At 45.6% G+C, this 22,366-nt stretch overlaps 1 pseudogene; it reads left to right on the top strand.

Moving 5' to 3' along the window:
• The first annotated feature begins 12,148 nt into the window (after positions 1-12,148).
• LOC130112249 (uncharacterized protein K02A2.6-like) lies at positions 12,149-12,848 on the top strand (annotated as a pseudogene).
• The last annotated feature ends 9,518 nt before the right edge of the window (positions 12,849-22,366 follow it).

Below are 22,366 nucleotides of genomic sequence, written 5' to 3'. Positions count from 1 at the left end.
TCCCTCTGTCTAGCCAATCGGTACAAGTCCTTTTCTCCTTCCTTAGTGTCTAACCTGTCATACAACTCACCATACGCCTTTTCCTTTGCCTTTGCCACCTCTCTCTTTGCTTTACGCTGCATCTCCTTGTACTCCCGTCTACTTTCTTCATCTCTCTTACTATCCCACTTCTTCTTTGCCAACCTTTTCCTCTGTATAATTTGCTGTACTTCCTCATTCCACCACCAAGTCTCCTTGTCTTCCTTCCTCTGTCCCGATGATACACCAAGTACCTTCCTAGCTGTCTCCCTCACTATTTCTGCAGTGGTTGTCCAGCCATCTGGCAACTCTTCACTACCACCCAGTGCCTGTCTTAACTCCTGCCTGAACTCCACACAACAGTCTTCCTTCTTCAACTTCCACCATTTGATCTTCGGCTGTGTCTTCACTCGCTTCCTCTTCTTGGTCTCCAAAGTCATCCTACAGACCACCATCCGATGCTGCCTAGCTACGTTCTCCCCTGTCACCACCTTGCAGTCTCCAATCCCTTTTAGATGGCGCCTTCTACATAAGATATAGTCCACCTGTGTGCACTTTCCTCCACTCTTGTACGTCACCCTGTGTTCCTCCCTCTACTTGAAATATGTATTCACCACAGCCATTTCCATCCTTTTCGCAAAATCGACCACCATCTGTCCTTCCACATTTCTCTTCTTGACTCCATACCTTCCCATCACCTCCTCATCACCTCTGTTCCCTTCACCAACATGTCCATTGAAGTCCGCTCCAATCACCACTCTCTCCTCCTCGGGTACCCTCTCCACCATGTCGTCCAACTCACTCCAGAATTCTTCTTTTTCATCCATCTCACACCCAACTTGCGGGGCATATGCACTGATAACATTCAGCAATAAACCTTCAATTTCCAGCTTCATACTCATCACTCTGTCTGACACTCTCTTCACCTCCAGCACGCTCTTGACATACTCTTCCTTCAGAATGACCCCTACCCCATTACTCCTCCCATTCACACCATGGTAGAAGAGTTTGAACCCACCTCCGATACTCCTGGCCTTACTCCCCTTCCACCTGGTCTCTTGCACACACAGTATGCCTACCTTTCTTCTTTCCATCATTTCAGCCAGCTCTCTCCCTTTACCAGTCATAGTGCCAACATTCAAAGTTCCAACTCTCACCTCCACATGCCTACCCTTCCTCCTCTCTAGCTGCCTCTGGACATGCTTTCCCCCTCTCCTTCTCCTTCGCCCAACAGTAGCATAGTTTCCACCGACACCCTGCTGGTTAACAGTACCGGTGGCGGTCGTTGGTAACCCGGGCCTCGACCGATCTGGTATGTAAGTCTTATTTATGATCCGCATATTTGATTTGGCAAAGATTTTATGCCGGATGCCCTTCCTGACGCAACCCTCCCCATTTGTCCGGGCTTGGGACCGGCGCTAAGGATGCACTGGCTTATGCATCCTCAGTGGCTGAGTTATTACAGTAAAGTGATGTAATTTTATGAACTTACCAGACTGTTCTAAGTTTTCTATTAGTTATTATATAGGCATTACTGATGATTATTTATCAAAAAATTGATTGTGTAAATGTGAAAGCACCAATAGTCATCCCCACATCATCATCACAATATTGATATTGAGGTTTTTGGTCCAAAAATATCATGATATTTGATTTAGTCCATATCGCCCAGTCCTATCCACACTCAGCCAGTGGTGGGCAGGGATCCTTAACAGAAGAGACAACATTGATTTATAATAGTACTGTTTAATCATGTTAGCCTTGAGAGGTGAAGTAGCTGTTCTGTATTCACAAATCTGAATCCTGCATATCTTTTTGGTTTAAGTGAGTGGCGAACTTGATTATATGTGACAAAAATGTCATACTAATGACCTGTACTTTATGGAAATTTGCGAAAACAAATCAACGAGATGAAAATCACTGCATGAGTGAACACATGCAGTGATTTTCAAAGATTATGGCTGTTTTCTATTTTTTCAGGTAATTGGAAAGATTGAACTATCAAGGGGGGAAACACTGATTAAAAGGTTAGGATAGAAGGACCTGTTCTAGATTCATACACTGTGATCCCCACATCCATCAGGATTAATCTAAGCATTTATGTCAAGGGTAATGCGAAACACTGGCCTGAAGAGGGTTTGCTTTTCACCTAATGTGTGTAAACGTGTCATGTTTGAGGTGTTGGTCATGTTGAACGTTCACGGTGCAGCTGTACGTGCTGAAGCTCCACCACGACCAAAACCTGACCGCTAGTTTTGCAATGACGTGTCTGCAGAGGCCTTCTTTTTACTTTGGGTATAAAATGTATGAACCTTTAAATTTAGAGTCTTGTTGGTTTCACTGGGGGGGGGGGGGTTCTGAGCTCTAGTGGTCTTTTGTGTTAGTGATTCTGTAGTCTTTCCTGAAAAACTAGAGCACAAGACAGAAATGCTTCATGTTGCTGGATGTGAGAAACACAGAAAGGTCTGAATAGCTATAATATGGATCTCATGCCAGGAGAGAGTAAAGGAAAAAATAAGTGATTGTTCACCAAATCCAAGCTAGTGAATAACAAGCAAGTGAGCCAGTACTTGGAAGGTTGATTGTTTTAATTTGTGGAGCCTGGTGTAGAGGATTTGTATCCTGTGCCAGAAAAATTTTCATTAAATTTTATTAAATTAAATTTAAAGATTGTCAGTTCAAATCCAAGGACTTGCCTGGCTCATCATCCCTGTTCAGACAGGGGGGACTGCTGTTATGGTGACTGGTTGAGGATCCTACATGAGGCTGTTGTGAACTTCACCCCACCCACCCGGGGTGGTGCTGGTCTGCAGAGGACACTGCTACAGTCTGGGCAACACGCAGCAATACGACTCATTTCTGTTTGAAAATATGGACTTTGAACTGCATTTCAACTTGTCTCACTAATGGCATCGCCTTGCTCCTTTTGCAATGACGCCTGCCCCCAGGTTCTACAAGAGTCTCAATTTTCTTCTATCAAGCATGTAAATTCCAATTACAGAAAGATCACGTGTTGTTGCTGTCATGATTACATTCATTTCTAATTATTAGCCATTGGGTTTATAGAAAATTGATAAATAATCAAATTTACTGAATTGCCCAATATTGTGATCCACAGAAATAGAGGTTTCCAACTGATGAGCATGGCCGGATTAACCTACCAGGGGACCCTGGGGCATTGCCCCCCACCCCCACTCTGTCAGATAGGCTACACAAACAATACTAGACATTGTTAAATATAAATCTAATGCAAATATCCAACATGGTAGTCAATGCTATGCCAATCTGCATGGGATTCAGATGGTGACTACAAAGTACAACACAATTTTGAATCACAAAACAAACAGAGATGAGAATAGCAGCTCACAGCATCGCAAACATATTGCGAAGCCTTCATCCCACTTAGGCCCTGCATCGCAATGGAGGGTTGGAACAAACATCCCTTGTACGGTATGATTGGGGATCCCTACTATACGCGAACACAATACCCCTGACCTTTTGGGGCCTATGGGGGCTCGTCCGGGATGAACCACCTTCCTGATCATGGTATCCACTTCACAAGTGAGGACCTTCAAAAGGTTGAGGAAATGTTTGGGATCAAACACAAATATAGCTCAGTCTATCACCCTGCCTCCCAGGGACTGGTGGAAAGAGCAAATAGGACAATCAAGGAACAATTGGGAAAATTATGTAGCGAACTAAGCCTGAAATGGCTAGATGCCATACCATTGGTACTGTTCAACATGAGATCTCAACCAAATGCAGCACATGGGTTAACCCCTCATGAGGTGCTAACGGGTAGAAAAATGCCATGTCCATTCACCACTTGCCCTACCACAGACGGACACACTCTTATAGGACAAAGAGAAGAGATTGGTGATTATGTAACAATGCTTAACATAGCGGTGAAGTGTTTGTCCTCACAGGTACAGGAAGCCCTTCTGCATGATCCAGACGACGTCGTCCCACCACCGGTGGAAATAGGGGAATGGGTGTTGAGGAAACAACACTGAAGAAATTGGAGTGAACCACGTTGGCTCGGCCCATTCCAAGTGGCCCAAGCTACTGACTACTCCCTAAAAGTCTGGTTGCAAACAGACAGACTAAGCAACTGGTGGCACAAGACTCAGTGCTGCAAGACAGACGCTCCGACCGAGCGGACACTAACTGACATTAGAAAAACCTGAAGGACCCCGACAGTGACTATGACAACCCCGACGAGACCTAGACGTGACACAGGAAATCCATTTAGGCTACTCGGACGTGACAGACTCCAAGGACTGATCACCCTATGGTGTCTCTCACTGATGATAGCAGGACCACTGTTGTGGTGGAAAATAGCTCAGGCCTCACGAGAACGATCTAACCTAGAGTCAATTCATATTAAGAGACCTGGAACCCCACTAACTGATATCGCTAACGATACCAACCTGACCCAATTACACCACCACATAACTAAAAGAGCAGTCAACACAGCTCTAAGGGACAAATGTTTATCAATTTACGGGGGAATAGAACTAAATTATACTACAGGGAAAAGCTACACTTTCCAATTCGACCTAACACGGTGCCTGATGGCACACTTACCAGGGCATTGACAGGTCTAAAGATGCTCTCAGATGAGCTCCAGGAACATTCGGGAGTAAATGACCCATTTGGAAACTGGATGTCAAAATGGTTCGGCAAATGGGAAAATTGGCTGTCCTCTCTGGCCGGACCCATATTGGTCATAATATTAGTGTTGATTATTGGAGTTTGTTTCTGTATACCTATGTACAAGGCCTTATGCATTCGATGCAAGGACAAACACATGAAATCTAGTATAACATCCCTCCCCCTGCCCTACCAGATGAAAGAAGTAGAATTGCTCAGGCCTCTCAACCCAGACAGAGAGAGCCTGTTAAAAGGTGAGACAGGGACTTTTAGGGAGGATAACCACTCTCTCAACAGTTACCATTCTGGAATGCTCGGTATGGGCCGCCCCCCACGAGACGAAGGGGGCCTAGACGGACCGGACCTCAGCGAGTTGGATTTGGATGACCCAGACAGCCCGCTGGACAGCCCTGTCTGAAAGAGGATCCGTAAAGCATGCATTCTGCATTTATGTCTCTATGCTTGTAGAAACGGCCTAGCCTCCCTCAGTTAACTACACTTTGTATTACTTATATACATCTCTGCTGTGTGCAATGAAGAAACGCTTGCTGCTTGTATTTAGCACCGATGTACCCACACGCTACACATAAGCCTCGCAGGTCACTGAGGAAGCCACAGCGGTGCCTTGCAAGGATGCCTGGGGGACATCCCACCCTGGGGTGGAACCGATGACCGAATACTGATATAGATACCCACGCACCACACTTAAAATATTATATGAGGAGATAAATCACCTCAACAGGGGGACTAAAGGAGCTGGGGCCTGAGAGTAGGAACATTGTACGCCGGCCTGATAGAGACGGCCTTGGAGTAGAAACACTATGTGCACCCACCTCATTAGGACGGCCTTGGAGCAGGAATGTCATGCACATAAACCTGATTAGGACACGCACTACACCTGCAAGACATACAGGACGATGTACAAGAAGCGTCCACCTCTTCGGGTGGACTCGAAGGTTCACCGATCCTCCCCGAAGCCGACACTGTTAGCAGAAGTCAGGGTGAAATTGCTGGTAACCTCTCCCCTAGGTCATAGATGAACTAGCTGGACGATCACAATTCCCGGCCAGAAGTAGACGTAGACAGAGAACTGAGGGGCGGACGACTAGACAGACCAACATATTAACAGATAAAACAACGAATGACAGTCATGAAGACAAGGGGAACAAGGGTTATAATGGGGATAATGACTATGATGGTATGCCTTTGTTTAGGGTTGTGGGCCCTGGATCAGTCCCTTCTAAGAGCCAAAAGAGATGAAGTGAAAAGGGGGAAAGAGTTCAGGTGCGGTCAGAGACCAGGCGGGAAAAGGGGGTGGTACAACTCGTGGGTTAATTGGACCCATCCAGTAGGCACCACTGCCACATATCAGGTAAGGCTTTGTGACCTGTTCCCTTGTCCAGAAGGTCAGGAAGTTTATTGGAAAAAACAGCCAGTCTACATATGCCGGAAGGTGTTGTGGCCCAGCTGTTCTAAATGGTCTTATGTAGATGTGTACACAGGGGACATAGGGAGGCACCGCAAAGAAGATTACGGCAAATATATGAAAGTTCAATTAGAAGGAGATGGTAAGACCATTATGATCTCGATAGAAAAAACAGTTGACCGACAGAAAGGGATCGAGTTCGGATTGGCGGGACACACTGCCAGTACAGGGTATGACGAAGGGCCTGGCCTATTAGAAATGTGTCCGCGTAAAGGAGTCAATGACACCCTGTATACCATAGGCCTAGACCAAGCAGGGGTGGACACACAGAGTTTTTTCCGTGTCACATGGGTCGCTCCCCAGGACAGCCAAACACGCCAACATCACAGGTGAAGGGGCAGGGCCAGACCAATATGATGTAGTAAAAAGGGTCGACCCCGAAAAGATAGACCCGTCCGACATAGTCTACTACGCCACTGGGTACGCAGGTAAAAATATGTGGTTGGAATGGCTGGCGGCAACAGCGGCAGAGAGAGGGATGGAGGGTTGCGTGGCCTGCGTGGCCTGCGCTTCGGCCCGTCCTGTGTTGATTACGGTTCCCGCGCCAACTTATATCCATGATGCCATGGGTTTCTATTGTCTGATTGCCATAATGATGAATGCAGCCCCTGACTATTGTTCTAGCCTGAACCGTGTGTACCCGTTGGTCCAGGCGAAAGGCAATCAGGATGTCATACCACCCGCCTTTGTTCCGGTAAAAAATAACTTCACCTGTTTTCTAAATCACAATGACTCCGGCACTAATGTCGGCGAGATCCCGATAGACTGGTGTAAACACCTCATTAATATGACGGGATGGACCAATGTCACCAACATGCACTATCACCGGGCCGATTTGTTTTGGTATTGTGGAGGCACCGTGCTTAGGCCTCGACTCCCAGCCGATTGGGTTGGACGATGCGCCCTTGCCCGTCTCTCTCTACCTGTGACCCTGATTGGGCCGAGGCAGCAGAGGGGACGGTGGGGGAGGCGACGGAGGCAGGCAACGGCCCATAGTTTCGACTTATCAAAAGGGGGCCCCACGTATGTTGATGCAATAGACGTCCCCCAAGCAGTGCCGGATGAATATAAGCTAGCCAACCAAGTCGCTGCCGGATTTGAGAGTATGCCCATCATCAGTGCCCTCTTTCCCGTCACTCCTAATAAAAACGTTAACCGGATCAATTACATACATTACAATATACTCCGCCTGGCCAACTTGACGCGAGATGCTGTGGCCGGGTTGTCGGAACAATTGGCGACCACTTCTTTGATGACTATACAAAATAGAATGGCTTTAGATATGTTGCTGGCTGAAACCGGGGTTGTATGCTCAATGTTCGGAGATCAGTGTTGCACCTTTATCCCCAATAACACGGCCCCCGACGGTTCAGTGACCAGGGCTCTAGAGGGTTTACGTACCCTTTCAAAAACTATGCACGATCATTCAGGTATTAGCAATCCTTTTGAAAAATGGATGACTCACTTCTTTGGAAACTGGAAGGGACTGATCATGTCATTATTTGTATCCCTAGCCGTTTTTATGGGAATTTTGGTTACCTGTGGCTGTTGTTTCATACCATGCTTTAGATCTCTCATTAACTGACTAATAGTTACAGCAATTGAACTTCGAGAGGGGGATTTCTCCACCTCCCATGATGCCCCTTCTGGTACCGACACCTGTGGAAAGGGACCTAGATGAAGATATTAAACGTACTTGGTGATCTCCAGTAGGAGATCAAAAGGGGGAAATGTAATACTTAAAATATTATTGGAACCATAAACCATATATATCAAACGATGGTGGGGTAACTAAATGTCATTATGTGAATTATATTACTTGCTACTTGTAGAGAGGAATGCTTGTGTAGCCAAGGCCAGCGAGAGGAGATAAGAAGTCTGGAACAGAGAGACCCTCGAGGTAGACATGACATGTCAACACAGGATGAACTCTCCCTACCCAAAAGGGGGATAGCTAAGAGAGAGGGGGGTTATGCAAACAGAAGGGATAGTGTAGAGAAGTAAAACAAGTCGGGAAGAATGCTCAAGGCCGTCTGTGATGCATGAACAAGGGAAGTTTAGCATATAAAGAATCTCACACACAAAGAAAGACAGACACATAGGGAGGATTGGCTGTTTGTGTCTTCAGATATCTGTCAAATAATAAACCGCGGAATTATCTCCAAAAACGTCTCGACTGTCTTTTCTTCACATCAACGGACTCGGATGAGGGGATAGCAAACGAATCCCCGACAGGCCCCTCTGGTCCGGGCACCGGGGTACTCGCCCGGCATGCCCGGTCTGTAATCCAGCCTTGCTGATGAGGTTTGCCCTTTACTCAGATTGTTTTTGTCACCTTTTGTTCTGGATGACCTATCATGTCCATTTACCTCAGGCATGTATGTAAGTAACCTGCTAACATCTATTTCAGCATCTCCGATATATTCTCTGCACCGTTGCACTTTATTGCCTGTATAAATCAATCTGAAGATTGTTATGTTGTGGCGTTGTTATTCTATGATAAGTACACTGAGAGAGCCCAAAGGAGTTGAATCAAGTGCAACTGGACTTGGTATATATCCGTGAAGACGTTTCGCCTCTCATCCAAGAGGCTTCATCGGTTCGTGCCTTTCTGACTAGACCAGGCTAGTCTGACTGGCTGGTGAAGAAACTCAGATATTTATCCTCTTTGGAGTCGTTGTCAGAGCTATTGATGTCCATGGCTCTTTGTGTTCCGATGTTTAGCAACGCCTGTCGTCATCAGAGGTATTGATATGCATGGCTCTTTATGATCAGATGTTAAGCAGCGGCGGTCATCCGAACGGAACATCTGATCACAAAGAGCCATGCACATCAATAGCTCTGATAACGACGGCCGTGGCTTAACATCGAAAGACAAAAGTGCCACGCATATCAATACCTCTGATAACGACTCCAAAGAGGATAAATGTAATGTATTGGAATTTATGTTAATCCGCATGCTCTCTGGTTAGTCTTTGATGGGGGGCTCTCGCGAGACGAGACCAGGAAGTAATGTTAAGTATGAGCCGAACTGGAAGAACGCAGATGTAGCCTGATGGCTGAGTATCCTAAATTTGCTAAGTTCTAAGTAAAGAGTTCGTTACAACCAATGTCTCTCTCGTCTCTAAGTCGAATCTTACACTGGCGATGAAGCGGATCCGAACTCCAACAGTTCTGAAGAGTTGATTGATGGAAATCAGCAACCTCCGATATTCTACTACAGCTTCGAGGAATCTGTGAGTAGCCTAACGACATCACCATGACCACGCTGGGTCGCATAGGAGAGTTTGATGAAGGCTCCGGCACTGCCATTGAGGAGTATATTGAGAGACTGGAATGTTTTTTCCTGGCAAATGGAGTAGATGGGGAGGAGAAGAAACGCGCTATTTTGCTTAGGGTCTGTGGGGCTGCAACGTATTCTACACTACGTTCGGTGGTCGCTCCCGTCCTTCCTCCGGCCGTCACCTATGAAAACTTAGTATCGGCCTTGAAGCGCCACTACAGTCCTCCTCCATCACAAATTGTTCAGCGTTTTCAGTTTCACAATTGCAAACAAAAGCAAGACCAAGGAATCTCCAGCTACATCGCTGAACTCCGTAAACTCTCAGTGCATTGCGCTTTTGGTGACCAACTGGAAGCCATGCTGCGTGACAGAATAGTCTGTGGGGTGCTAGATGAAGCGCTGCAGCGCCACCTGCTGGCTGAAAAGGAACTCACATTCAAAGCAGCAGAGGAGAAAGCCCTTGCAGCGGAAACAGCCACGTTAAATGCGCGAATATTACAACCAAACCAGCTGGGACCACCACAGCCAGCAGAAGTTCATCAAACTGCACAAAGTCAAACCGATTTGAACGTGAAACAAACAGTAGCAGAAGGTGGTGCAAAGCCATGTTTTCGTTGTGGAGGCACACACAACCAACAACATTGCAAATTTACCTCTGCTGTATGCCACTATTGCAAAAAAAGGGGGCACATTTCTCGTGTTTGTTTTAAAAAGAGCAGGGATGTCGCATCAGCGGATTCTTTGGACACAGTTCCTCAAGCCGAACAACACACACACACTGTTAGGCAACAAGAAGAGGAATATGACATTTACACCATGGGCAGGCAGCTGTATGCTCACGTAAAAAAGCCATATCAAGCCACTGTGATCCTGAATAACAAAACACATGTAATGGAGGTGGACTCTGGAGCCGCATGCTCCTTGATCAGTGAGGGCAGTTACGACACCTTGTGGCCTGACCAACCGCCTTTACTGCACAAGGACAGTAGTGTGCTTAGACAATGGTCACAAGCAGAACTACAAGTTAATGGGAAGATTTTTGTGGATGTGCAGTATCAAGGCAATCACAAGACCTTGCCACTGATTATTGTTCGAGGTCAGGGGGCAAGCCTACTGGGCAGGGACTGGTTTGAGGCACTGGGCATTTCTGTAATGGGGTGCGCCGAGTATGCTTACAATCTGTGGAGTCCATCTTAATGGAATATGCAGAAGTCTTCCAGGACCTCGGGGCTTCACGAACCCCTCCAATTGCTATTGATATTAATACGAAAGCATCACCCAAGTTTTTTAAAGCACGTTCGGTGCCCTTTGCCCTTCGACCAAAGCTAGACGAGGAGCTTGACAAGCTAGTAGCTCAGGGTATTTTTGAACCCGTGAGACACTCAAGTAGTTAAAAAGGATGGCAGCTTAAGAATTTGCTCTGACTATCGCTGCACTGTGAATACAGTTGTGAAACCTGATGTATACCCCATTCCTACGGTGGCTGAACTGTTTTCCAGACTGGCAGGGGGGGTGCTTTTCAGTAAATTGGACCTCAAACAAGCTTACCATCAGCTGGTGCTGGACGACAAGGCTGCAGAGCTTCTCACTATAAACACCCATCGCGGGCTGTTTCGGGCCCGCCGCCTGCAGTTTGGAGTATCGACAGCTGTGTCCATATTTCAGCGTTTCATGGATACACTCCTCGCCGGTATACCAGGCGTGCAATCGTACCTGGTCGATGTCTTAATAGCGGGAAAGACTGTTGACCAGCACAATGACCATCTTCGTGCAGTGCTGGAATGATTCGCAGAAGCAGGATTGCGGCTACAGAAGGAGAAGAGTCTGTTTGCTGCTGACCAAGTTTGGAGAAAGTTGAGGATATTCAGAAGGTGCCTTCACCCCGGAACAAAACGGAGCTTCAGTCATTCCTAGGCCTACTCAATTTTTACAGCTGTTTTTTGCCAAACAAGGCTACCATCTTAGAACCGCTGCACCTCCTCCTGGATCAGTCTGCACCCTGGCAGTGGACTGACGCACATAAAAAAGCTTACACTGCTGCAAAACAGCTGCTTCAGGCTGATGGCGTGCTCACGCACTATGACGAAACAAAGCCATTAGCCGTTGTTTGTGACGCTTCGCCTTATGGCTTGGGGGCGCTGCTCTTCCATATGGAGTCTGATGGCTGGGAGGCTCCCATCGTCTTTGCCTCGAGGACACTATTCTCCACTGAAAGAAATTATGCTCAAATAGATAAGGAGGCCTTGGCGGTCATTTTTGCAGTCAAAAAATTTCACCAGTACCTTGCTGGTCATCACTTTGTGGTTTTTACCGACCACAAACCTCTTTTGGGCCTGCTACACCACTCAAAGCCCATGCCACCTGTCCTGTCCCCACACATGCTACGCTGGAGTGTTCTTCTTGGGGCCTACGATTACGAATTGTGCTACCACCCTGGCAAACAGCTAGCAAATGCTGATGCCCTCAGTCGCTTACCACTGCCCGCTGGTATGCGTGAGACCCCTCCACCCATGGAGGTGCTCTTACTGGAAATGGCGCCTGAAGCCCCACTGAATGCAAAACACATTGCCGCCCTTACTCGGAAGGATCCAGTTCTGTCTCGGGTGCTGCGCTGGGTCCTGCATGGCTGGCCAGTGGATACACCCGACAGCCGTTTCAAGCCGTTTTTCACTCGGCGCCATGAACTGTCCGCACACAAGGACTGCCTATCATGGGGGTGTCGTGTAGTTATTCCTAACCTGGCGAGGGAGGAGGTACTAGCCATGCTGCATGATGCACACCCAGGCATTGTGCATATGAAGGGCCTGGGGAGGAGTTATGCCTGGTGGCCAGGTATGGATTTAGCAATAGAACAGACAGTAAAATCCTGTGAAACCTGTCAGAGAACTCGTCATGCACCACCAACAGCACAGCTGCACCCTTGGGAGTGGACAACTAAGAAATGGTCCCGGCTACACATTGACTTTGCTGGTCCATTCCAGGGGAAGACATTTCTCATAATTGTGGACTCACACTCTTAAGTGGTTAGAGGTTGCCATGGTGAGTTCAATGTCCTCCTCTGCAGCAATCAGCACACTGAGGCTCCTCTTTGCAACTCACGGGTTACCAGATGTCATTGTTTCTGACAGCGGTGCAGCCTTCACATCGGAAGAATTCAAAGAGTTTGCCAGACGGAATGGCATCAGAGCAGTGACTATGGCCCCTTACCATCCTCGTTCAAATGGCCAAGCAGAACGTATGGTCCAGACAACCAAGGAGGCCCTATCTAGGATCACTATCGGTGACTGGCAGACACGCCTGGCTAGGTTTCTGCTGTCACAGCATGTGACTCCCAATTCAGCAACAGCAAAGAGCCCTGCCGAGCTTCTCATGAACCGGCGTCTTACCACGGCCTTTGATCGCCTTCATCCTGACTATGAAAATGAGATGCACCTCAAGCAGGAAGTGAGTGCAGAAAAGCTGCAAGGCCCAAACAGATGTTTTAGGCCACAGGACACTGTGTACATGAGGAGCTACACTGGGGGACCCAAATGGGTCCCTGGTGTGATAGCCAATCCTACTGGCCCAGTTTCATATAGAGTGCAGACTCCTGATGGGCAAATGCATCGACGCCACGTGGATCAGCTGCGTAGTAGAGCGACTGCACGCAAGGATGTGGTCGCTGGAGAATCCATTGTTCCTGGTGAGCAGTCACCTGAAGATGGGCCGCTCGAGGCTACCTCGTCGGAAACGCCATGACCAGAGACCAGCGGGTCTGTTGAAGATCCCTCTGGTCCTGTGTCCATTCCTGTGCCCACTACCCCTCTACAGCGTCCGGCAAGAGACCGGCACCCTCCACGCCACTTGGCGGATTTTGTTGACTGGAGAAAAGGGGTGTAATGTATTGGAACTTATGTTAATGCGCATGCTCTCTGGTTAGTCTTTGATGGGGGGCTCTCGCGAGACGAGACCAGGAAGTAATGTTAAGTATGAGCCGAACTGGAAGAAACGCAGATGTAGCCTGATGGCTGAGTATCCTAAATTTGCTAAGTTCTAAGTAAAGAGTCCGTTACAACCAATGTCTCTCTCGTCTCTAAGTCGAATCTTAAAATAAATATCTGAGTTTCATCACCAGCCAGTCAGACTAACTTGGTCTAGTCAGAAAGGCACGAACTGATGAAGCCTCTTGGATGAGAGGCGAAACGTCTTCACGGATATATACCAAGTCCAGTTGCACTTGATTCAACTCATTTTGGATAACCATGACCTGGATGAACGAGTACATTCACAGACACAATGAGAGAGCCACGAATCCGGAGTTAAATTCCATGTAGTGCAAACCTACATGGCCAATAAACATTATTTTGATTCTGAAGCAGGTTTAACACTGAAAACTGATTTGATGAACTCTGAACAAATAGTATTGCAATTCTATGGTCTAAGTGCAAGAGTCAGTACAAATCCGTCCACACAGATAACCATGTATTATTATGTTAGCACTTTATTGGCATGTTCGTACTTTTCAGTTCATCCTTTTTACTGCTGTTATTGTCAAAGAATGCTGACCTTCAAGTTTGCAAAGGATTGACGGCTCCCTTTCGTATACAAATGTGCTGTAACCGTATCACGCCAGATGCTGTCAGGCATGTATCATCAGACAAGAGTTGAGGGAGGAGTAAATGAGTGGGGGTGCTATTTTGGGAATGCTGTGCCTCTTTCTACGAAGCAGTTGAACAGGATGCTAGTCAATCTTGAGGCACCTGTTCCCCCGAGGCAAGACCCGCTGGAGGGTGTAGCTTGGACCTTCTCAAATGTTCACTGGTTTCAACGTATTCGGTATTTGTAAGGGAACATCCATGACAAGATGGATTTCAACACAATGCAGCAGGAGCAAAAAAACAAAACACACACATCCGATGCAAAAGGGAGGGAGGTAAAATCCTTTAAACACACAGCTTGGTCACTAAAAAAAAAAAAAATCAGATAAAAGCGTTCACTTGTTTTGTTTAACGTTTTAGGTTGTGAAACAAAACCAGCCAATAAGTTTTCAATGTTTGCCTGGCTTGCTACTAATTCAGTGGTTACATGACTTTGTGGCCAACGTCTGAATTTAGAACAGTCATCTAACTTGAGAGGCGGCACGGTGGCGCAGTGGTTAGTGTCGTGTATGAAACACTAATAATGTTCTAAGCTGTTTAAGCAGATAACTGGAAAGTGCACACGGCAGACTTATGACAGTAACGTAGTATATTTATTATTACACCGTAACAACCTGGCTATCTAGAGTAGAGCGGAGTACCAAGAGAACGCCCTGGTGGTGATTCTGCCTTATATACTATTCCGGAACAACCAATAGATGACCTCCACCTTATTCAGTACCAATCACATTGATCTGTGTATATTCAAAACTAATAAAACCACACTGGTTAATATTCTGTGTTGGGAACACCACAGCTCCTCCCCTGTAAATTCAAACTTCATTTTTTTCTAGGATTCTAACATATCCTTTTTGCTCTTAAGCTCATAACCATGTACAGTATTTCTTCAACAGTAACCATACATTACATTGCAGATTTCTTTTTTTTTCTTTCAATAACCAGTCTGCATGTCAGTCACAAGTTCAGTCAATCAGGAGGACGTCTGTCTCTCACAGGACGAGTGTTCCTTTCCACAACTGGCGGTGGTGGTTCTACAGGTCGTTCTTCCACAACCTGTGGTTCAGGATGTTCTGACACATCAGTGTCTGCATTGAAATCATCAATCTCCCAATAATCTCTATCACAAGAGTCTATTTGAGTCTGATTTGGATTTCCCTTGACACCCAACATCTGGTTCACATGTCTTTTCACACAATTTCCATTTTCTTCAACACTGTATGTGACAGGACCCAACACTTAGCTTATAACTTCATTCAACCATTTCTCCCCTCCCCTGTAATTTTTTACCAACACGTGTTGACCAACCTTAAAAGACCTAACACGGGGAAGATTTGGTTCAGACTCGGTCTGCATTCTCTGAGAGAACTCTGGTTTGATAAGACACAACCTGGTTCGCACCTGTCTTCTCAGAAATAGCTCAGCTGGGGTCTTTCCTGTCTTAGTATGGGGTGTGTTTCTGTAGCCAATCAGAAAATTTGCTACACAGTGCTCAAGCGTCATACCACCAATGGCTCTATTCTTTGCAAGGGATTTCTTAAGATTTTGGACCAATCTTTCAGCTGAACCATTACTTGCAGGATGGTATGCAGGTGACTTGATGCGTTTTACTCCATTTTTAGTCAAAAATGACTCAAACTCTTGCGATACGAACTGAGGTCCGTTATCAGTTACAACCTCTTTAGGCAACCCATAAGCTGCAAATAAATTTCTCATTGCTTCAATTGTCTTAGATGAAGTAGTAGTGGTCATGGGAACTATCTCTGGCCATCTAGCATAGACATCCATCACTACTAAAAACATCTGCTTGTGGTCCTCAGCAAAATCAAGATGTACTCTTTCCCATGGACTCGAAGACCATTTCCATGTATGTATCGGTGCGGTAGCAGGCATACTACGCTGCTGCTGACAAATAGTACACTGATTCACTTCACGTTCAATACTGTCATCTAATGTAGGCCACCAGAATAAACTTCTGGCGAGGGACTTCATTTTAACTATTCCCCAGTGGTGCTCATGTAATTCAGACAATAGCCTGTCTCTTAGTTTATCAGGCACTACCACACGGTAACCCCATAATAAACAATCATCCTCAATGCTAAGCTCTAATTTTCTCTGAAAATAAGGCTTCAGTGACTCATCCTGTACATGTTTAGGCCATCCAGTTAACACCAACTGTTTAACCACTCTTAACACAGGATCTCTGTCTGTTTCTTTGGCTATTTCTCTAGCAGTAAGTGATAAGTCTTCCAGGTAAGACACTGTAAATTGGGTTTAACACCACATCTACATCAGGCTTCACAGGTAATCTTGATAAAGCCTCAGCACTGCTATGCTGCTCTGACTTCTTGTACTGGATTTCGTATGTATACGCTGCCAAAATTAGAGCCCACCTTTGTAATCTAGCGGCAGCCAGTGTTGGCACACCTGTTTTAGGCCCCAGCATTTTCAACAGTGGCTTGTGGTCTGTCAATAACAATAATTTCCTTCCATAAAGATACTCATGGAATGTCATTACTCCAAAAACAAGACCCAGTGATTCTTTTTCCAGTTGAGAGTAATTCTGTTCTGTTTTAGTTAACATTCTGGATGCAAATGCGATAGGTCTCTCACTTCCATCTTTCATTTTGTGGCTGATTACAGCACCAACTCCATAAGGAGAAGCATCACATGCTAGTATGATATGTAACTCTGCATCAAAATGTACTAACAATTTATCTGACTGAAGAGACTTCTTTGCACTATCAAATGCACTTTGACATTTCTCTGACCATTCCCAGGTTGCATCTTTATGCAGCAATGCTGTCATTGGCTGAATCAGAGTAGATAGATTAGGGATAAACTTCCCATAGTAGTTTAACAGAGCTAAGAATGACCTGAGTTCAGTTACATTTTTCGGGAACTGAAGCCCTCTGAATAGCATCTGTCTTTTCCTTCATTGGATGTATGCCCATGGCATCAATGACATGCCCTAAGTATGAAACGCTGTTCTGCATGAATGCACACTTCTCTCTTTTAACCTGAGATTGTAAGTTTCAAGTCTGCTAAGCACCTCTTCCAAGTTAGTCAGGTGCCTTTCTGTATCTTTTCCAGTAATTAAGATGTCATCTAAATAACAGATGACCCCTTCCATGCCCTGAAGAACCTGATCCATAATCTTTTGAAAAATAGCAGGGGCACTAGCAACACCGTAGGGTAACCTATTGTAGTGATACAACCCTCTGAGTGTGTTGATAGTTAGGTAATGTCTTGAATTGTCCTCTAACAGAACTTGCTGATAAGCCTGCGAAAAGTCTAATTTGGTAAACTGCTGACCTCCTGCTAGTTTAGCAAATAAATCTTGGGTTTTGGGTAGTGGATACTGTTCCACATTCAACCATGGATTGATGGTGACCTTGTAGTTTCCACATATTCTCACACTATCATCCTTTTTAGGCACACAAACTATTGGAGCCGCCCACTCACTGTAATTAATGGGTGAGATGACACCTTCAGCTTCCAATTTTGCCAGTTCTCTCTCTACGGCTTCTCTTAATGCATAAGGCACGTTTCTAGGCTTACAGAACTTGGGCACAGCATCTGGAACTACATGTAATCTGGCTTCAATACCTTTTAACTTGCCTAGCTCAGGTTTGAACACTGATGCATGTCTGGCACACACATCATCCACTGTATCGGGAGCCACTCTGTTGACTCTTGACCAGTCTAGCTTTAATTGACTTATCCAGTCTCTGCCCATTAATGCAGCACCTCTTCCTTTCACGACTAGTAGTTCTAGCTTTTCTGAGCGTTCCTTGCATTTCACCTTTGTTGTGAATTTTCCTATCAACGGCAATGATTCCTCACTGTAGGTTTTCAGCACACAATTTGCAGGACTAAGTTTCACATCTTTAAACCTGCGTTTAAGTAGAGTTTCAGATATCACTGACACGGCTGCACCAGTGTCTACCTCCATTTTCACCGTTGTACCATTTACACTGACATACACATAGTAGGGTTTCACAATGTCACCTTTACCCCTGTCCATTGCAAAAATTTCGACCCCTCCACTGTCCAATGTCTGACCAGTGTCAATGTTCTGTACAGCATCCACCATGCACCTTGTCGGCACACAGCAGTCGTCTCTGGCACTGCAGAGCTGAGGCTGGATAGGATCTCCATCTGCCCGAAGACTGTGAGCATTGCTCTGGTCCACGTGCTGGGGAGCGTTGCAAACAAGTCTTCCCTGCTGCTTGATAGCACTGGGATTTGTACATGTCCACGTGCTGGAGAGCGTGGCAACATTCCAAATGCATGGTCCCTTTCGATGCCTTGCCATAGCTTCCTTCTTTAGGTGAACGGCATGCTTTTGCGATGTGTCCCTTTTTCTTGCACTGGTGACACTGCGTCCTTGAAAATGCATTCATCCGGTCTGTGGCCTTTTCCATTGCAGCGATAGCAGGGCTTTCCATTAGCTGTAGACTTTACCGTAGCCTCTCTATGCTTTATGTTAGCCTTCTTTTCCACCACATTAGCTTTATAGCCTTTCTGTGCAAACTGTTGCGCACTGTTGCCTTTTGTTACCTCAAAACAAAGCACCATTTCAACTGCGAGCTGTAAATCTTGTGTGAGCAGCATCGAGCAACCGATCTCTTAGCTCACTGCTCTTAACTCCACAGACAAACCTATCACGCAGTGCTTCATCTAAAATGTTCCAAATTTGCATGTGGCTGCTAACTTTCTCAAACTTGCAATGTACTCACTTATTGTTTCGTTTTCCTTTTGGTTTCTTCCGTGAAACTTGCATCTCTCGGCAATAAAGTTGGTTTTCGGGATGTAGTGCTTTTCTAGCATTCCCACCAGTACTTCATATGTTTTACCCGATGGCTTATCTGGCGCGCACAAATCCATCAACAAGCTATGCGCCCTTTTTCCTACCACCGTAAGAAATACCGCTTTGGTTTTCTCATCTCGAGTGTCCAATCCATTTGCTGCGAAGTACTGCTCTAACCGCTGGCGATAACTATCAAAACTTTCCTCACTTTCCTCGAAGTGGAAATCTTCTGGCTTACCGAATGCCATCTTCTGTTCGGCGGTCCTTTCACTCACCGAACGTCTCTCTGGTTGTTCGTCGTTGACTTCTGCCTCGCCGGAGCTGCTTGACATGCTAACTCTGTGACTTCCAACTTAAACATCCCATCCTCGTCGTCAAACCTGTCGTGTATTAAACACTAATAATGTGCTAAGCTGTTTAAGCAGATAACTGGAAAGTGCACACGGCAGACTTATGACAGCAACATAGTATTGTAACGTGCATGGATTAGTAGACACGATGGCCGCTGGCTGACGAGTCTGACCCCTTAGTCGAGCGGTCAGCGATGCCTCCTGCGGTGCGGGCGATACGGGTTCGCTTCCCGGCCGCGGCGGTTGCTGTGATTGCGTTATCCCCCGAATTCGCTACGGTATATTTATTATTACACTGTAACAACTTAGCTATCCAGAGTGGAGCGGAGTACCAAGGGAACGCCTTGGTTGCGATTCTGCCTTATATACTATTCCGGAACAACCAATAGATGACCTCCACCTTATTCAGTACCAATCACATTGATCTGTGTATATTCACAACTAATAAAACCACATTGGTTAATATTCTGTGTTGGGAACACCACAGTTAGCACGGTCACCTCATAGCAAGATGGTCCTGGGTTCGAGTCCCGAGGTAGTCCAACCTTGGTGGGTCGTCCCGGGTCATTGTCTGTGTCGAGTTTGCATGTTCTCCCCGTGTCTGCGTGGGTTTCCTCCGGGAGCTCCGGTTTCCTCCCACAGTCCAAAGACATGCAAGTCAGGTGAATTGGCCGTACTAAATTGTCCCCAAGTATGAATATATATGTGTGTGTATGTGTCTCGGCCCTGTGATGGCCTGGCGGCCTGTCGAGGGTGTCTCCCCGCCTGCCGCCTGCTGGAATAGGCTCCAGCATCCCCGCGACCCTGTGAGCAGGATAAGCGCTTCAGCTAATGGATGGATGGATCTAACTTGAGCTGAAGCCCTGAGAGGCAAGTGAGAGAGAGAGAGAAAAAAGTGCTGGTGATCCATTTTCTAAATCTGAGCTAAATTGTTTTCTCTCCTGTGTTGATGACTTAACAGGTGGGGGAAAAAAATCCTGGGCTCAAGTTACTTTTTTCCATCTGTGAAAACAGGTGTTTTTTTCGGGGGGGGGGGGTTTGGTCAGGATAATTTTTCAAGTGTCTTGATGCATGCTTAATAATCCAGGTAAGGAAATCACAAAACGTTGAACCAGTTCATCTGTACACAATGGTTATTGGAAGAGAAACGGTGACCTCTTCGGTCTCAGATGACTGCAGGTATCCCCAAACTTTGATAGGGAGTAAGACTGGTTTGAACGGGGAGTCAAAGAGGCTATCTATGTGAAGAGGAAAACGACCATTTAGGGAGTTGTTCCTTATCCGATGAGAGGGTCTAAGGACAGGATGTTGTGTTGCTGTTAAGCCCACTGAGGCAAATTTGTAATTTGTGAGACCATTCCTGAAGGGGGAGGGGGGGATCTAAGAGTACATCTGTCACCATTTTACAATACTGTGATTGTGACCATTCTCCAATCTAATCCTCGGTGAATACTACACATTGCCATTAAAACTCTAGTTAGGCTAATGCTCACGGCAATTTGCACACACGTTTTCAGTCATTATGCCACTGTATTGTTTATAAGGGTGGGTATTCCTGCAATCATTTGAGAATGAAGAGGTCACTTAGATGAGTGATGGAACGTTTCTCTCAATAAACGTTGTGTCCAGATGAACTGACTCAACTTCCCGTATTTGTTGTTGTAATACTCATTTCGGCCACAAGAGGCTGACGTACACCACTACCCATGTTCTTCTACATAGCCCAGCGAGCGCCAACCGAGACTCCAACCTTGATTTCTAGTTGAAATTTATTGATATTCGGTCTGAACGTCTAAGACCTCTTTTCAACCAGATAAAAAGTGGTTACAATACCAACGTGTCACAAAACAAAAATCTGTTTAACCATTTTGAAAAAAATTGTTCAGTTGTAAGTTGAAAGAGAAATGATACTGATTATTGTGAAGGTATTTCTCCAAAGTCATATTGCACTGGTAGATGAAATGTGGTCTACACGAAGACCTATTTTCAACGCATTTAATGTTTCATATAAAATTTCAAATATGGAACTATAGAATAGGCTGTGTTTTGCCAAGAAGAAGCTTCCAGGACATTGTAATGGGAGCAGTTCTGCACATTAATGTAAAATAAACTAATAAAGAACTTAAAACTCACCTGGAAGAAAACACGAATGCTCTTAGTCCCTCCATGGAGCATTTTTCCACTGAAAAGACTTTCCAATAGGGATTTTTTTTAAAAACAATTATCCCGTCTTACATTACTCCTTAAAACTAAAAAAGAAGCATGTCCATATGGGAATTGAACCCGGATAAGGCTTGGACTTATGGCCTGAGCTATTGCACTAGAACAAGTGGTTCTCCATGCAGGGTTTACAGGCTAGTCAATGTATTTTCTATGAAGGCACACCCCCCGAAACAAACGCTCATATCTTTATTAGTTCATTTACATTAATATATAGAACTGCTCCCATTACAATGTCCTGGTAGCTTCTTGTTGGCGGCACACAGCCTATATAGTTCCATATTTATGACATTTTATGTGAACCATTGGTCATTTTAAATTGCTGATGCACTAAAATGACACATAAAAAACAATTATTGATACTGACTCTCAGAGAGCAAAACCTCAGCTCAAGTCTCCCAAACTCTAAACACATTTTCTGCTTTGCACCCAATTTTCAATTTGACATGGCACTTTTTGCAACACACCGCACACGGCTCTCTACATGAGACACAGGAGTCTAACATAAAGTCACATGTTTGCAATTTCGAAACACCACCATTCAAAGTGCTACATCTATGGACCAATTAGCCAATGCACGTGTCACCTGGCCAAACACCTCAATGCTTAATTGTCGACTCAACAATCAGGATGTAAGCACTATAAAAAGACCACAGGTGAGTACCTTTTTACAATAATAATGGGAGTCAACATAGCAGTAAGAGAAAGAGGTAGAGGGGGAGGACAATGAAGAAGAAGAAGACGACGACGACGACGACATCTTTCTGAGGAAATCCAGGCAATGTAAGTTGAGCATGTTGACAATGAGACATTTAGACTTGAGCACAGGTGTGTAACTAAAGTTTCATTCACTCTTCACAATTTAGGACTCCACAAATCATACCGAGTACCTCAGTTGTTGTGTCATGT

This window comes from Lampris incognitus, chromosome 5 (genome assembly GCF_029633865.1).
Source record: "Lampris incognitus isolate fLamInc1 chromosome 5, fLamInc1.hap2, whole genome shotgun sequence".
Lineage (NCBI taxonomy): Eukaryota > Metazoa > Chordata > Actinopteri > Lampriformes > Lampridae > Lampris > Lampris incognitus.
The sequence above is the reverse complement of the archived record's forward strand: the minus strand, read 5'-3'. Positions and strand labels throughout refer to the sequence as shown.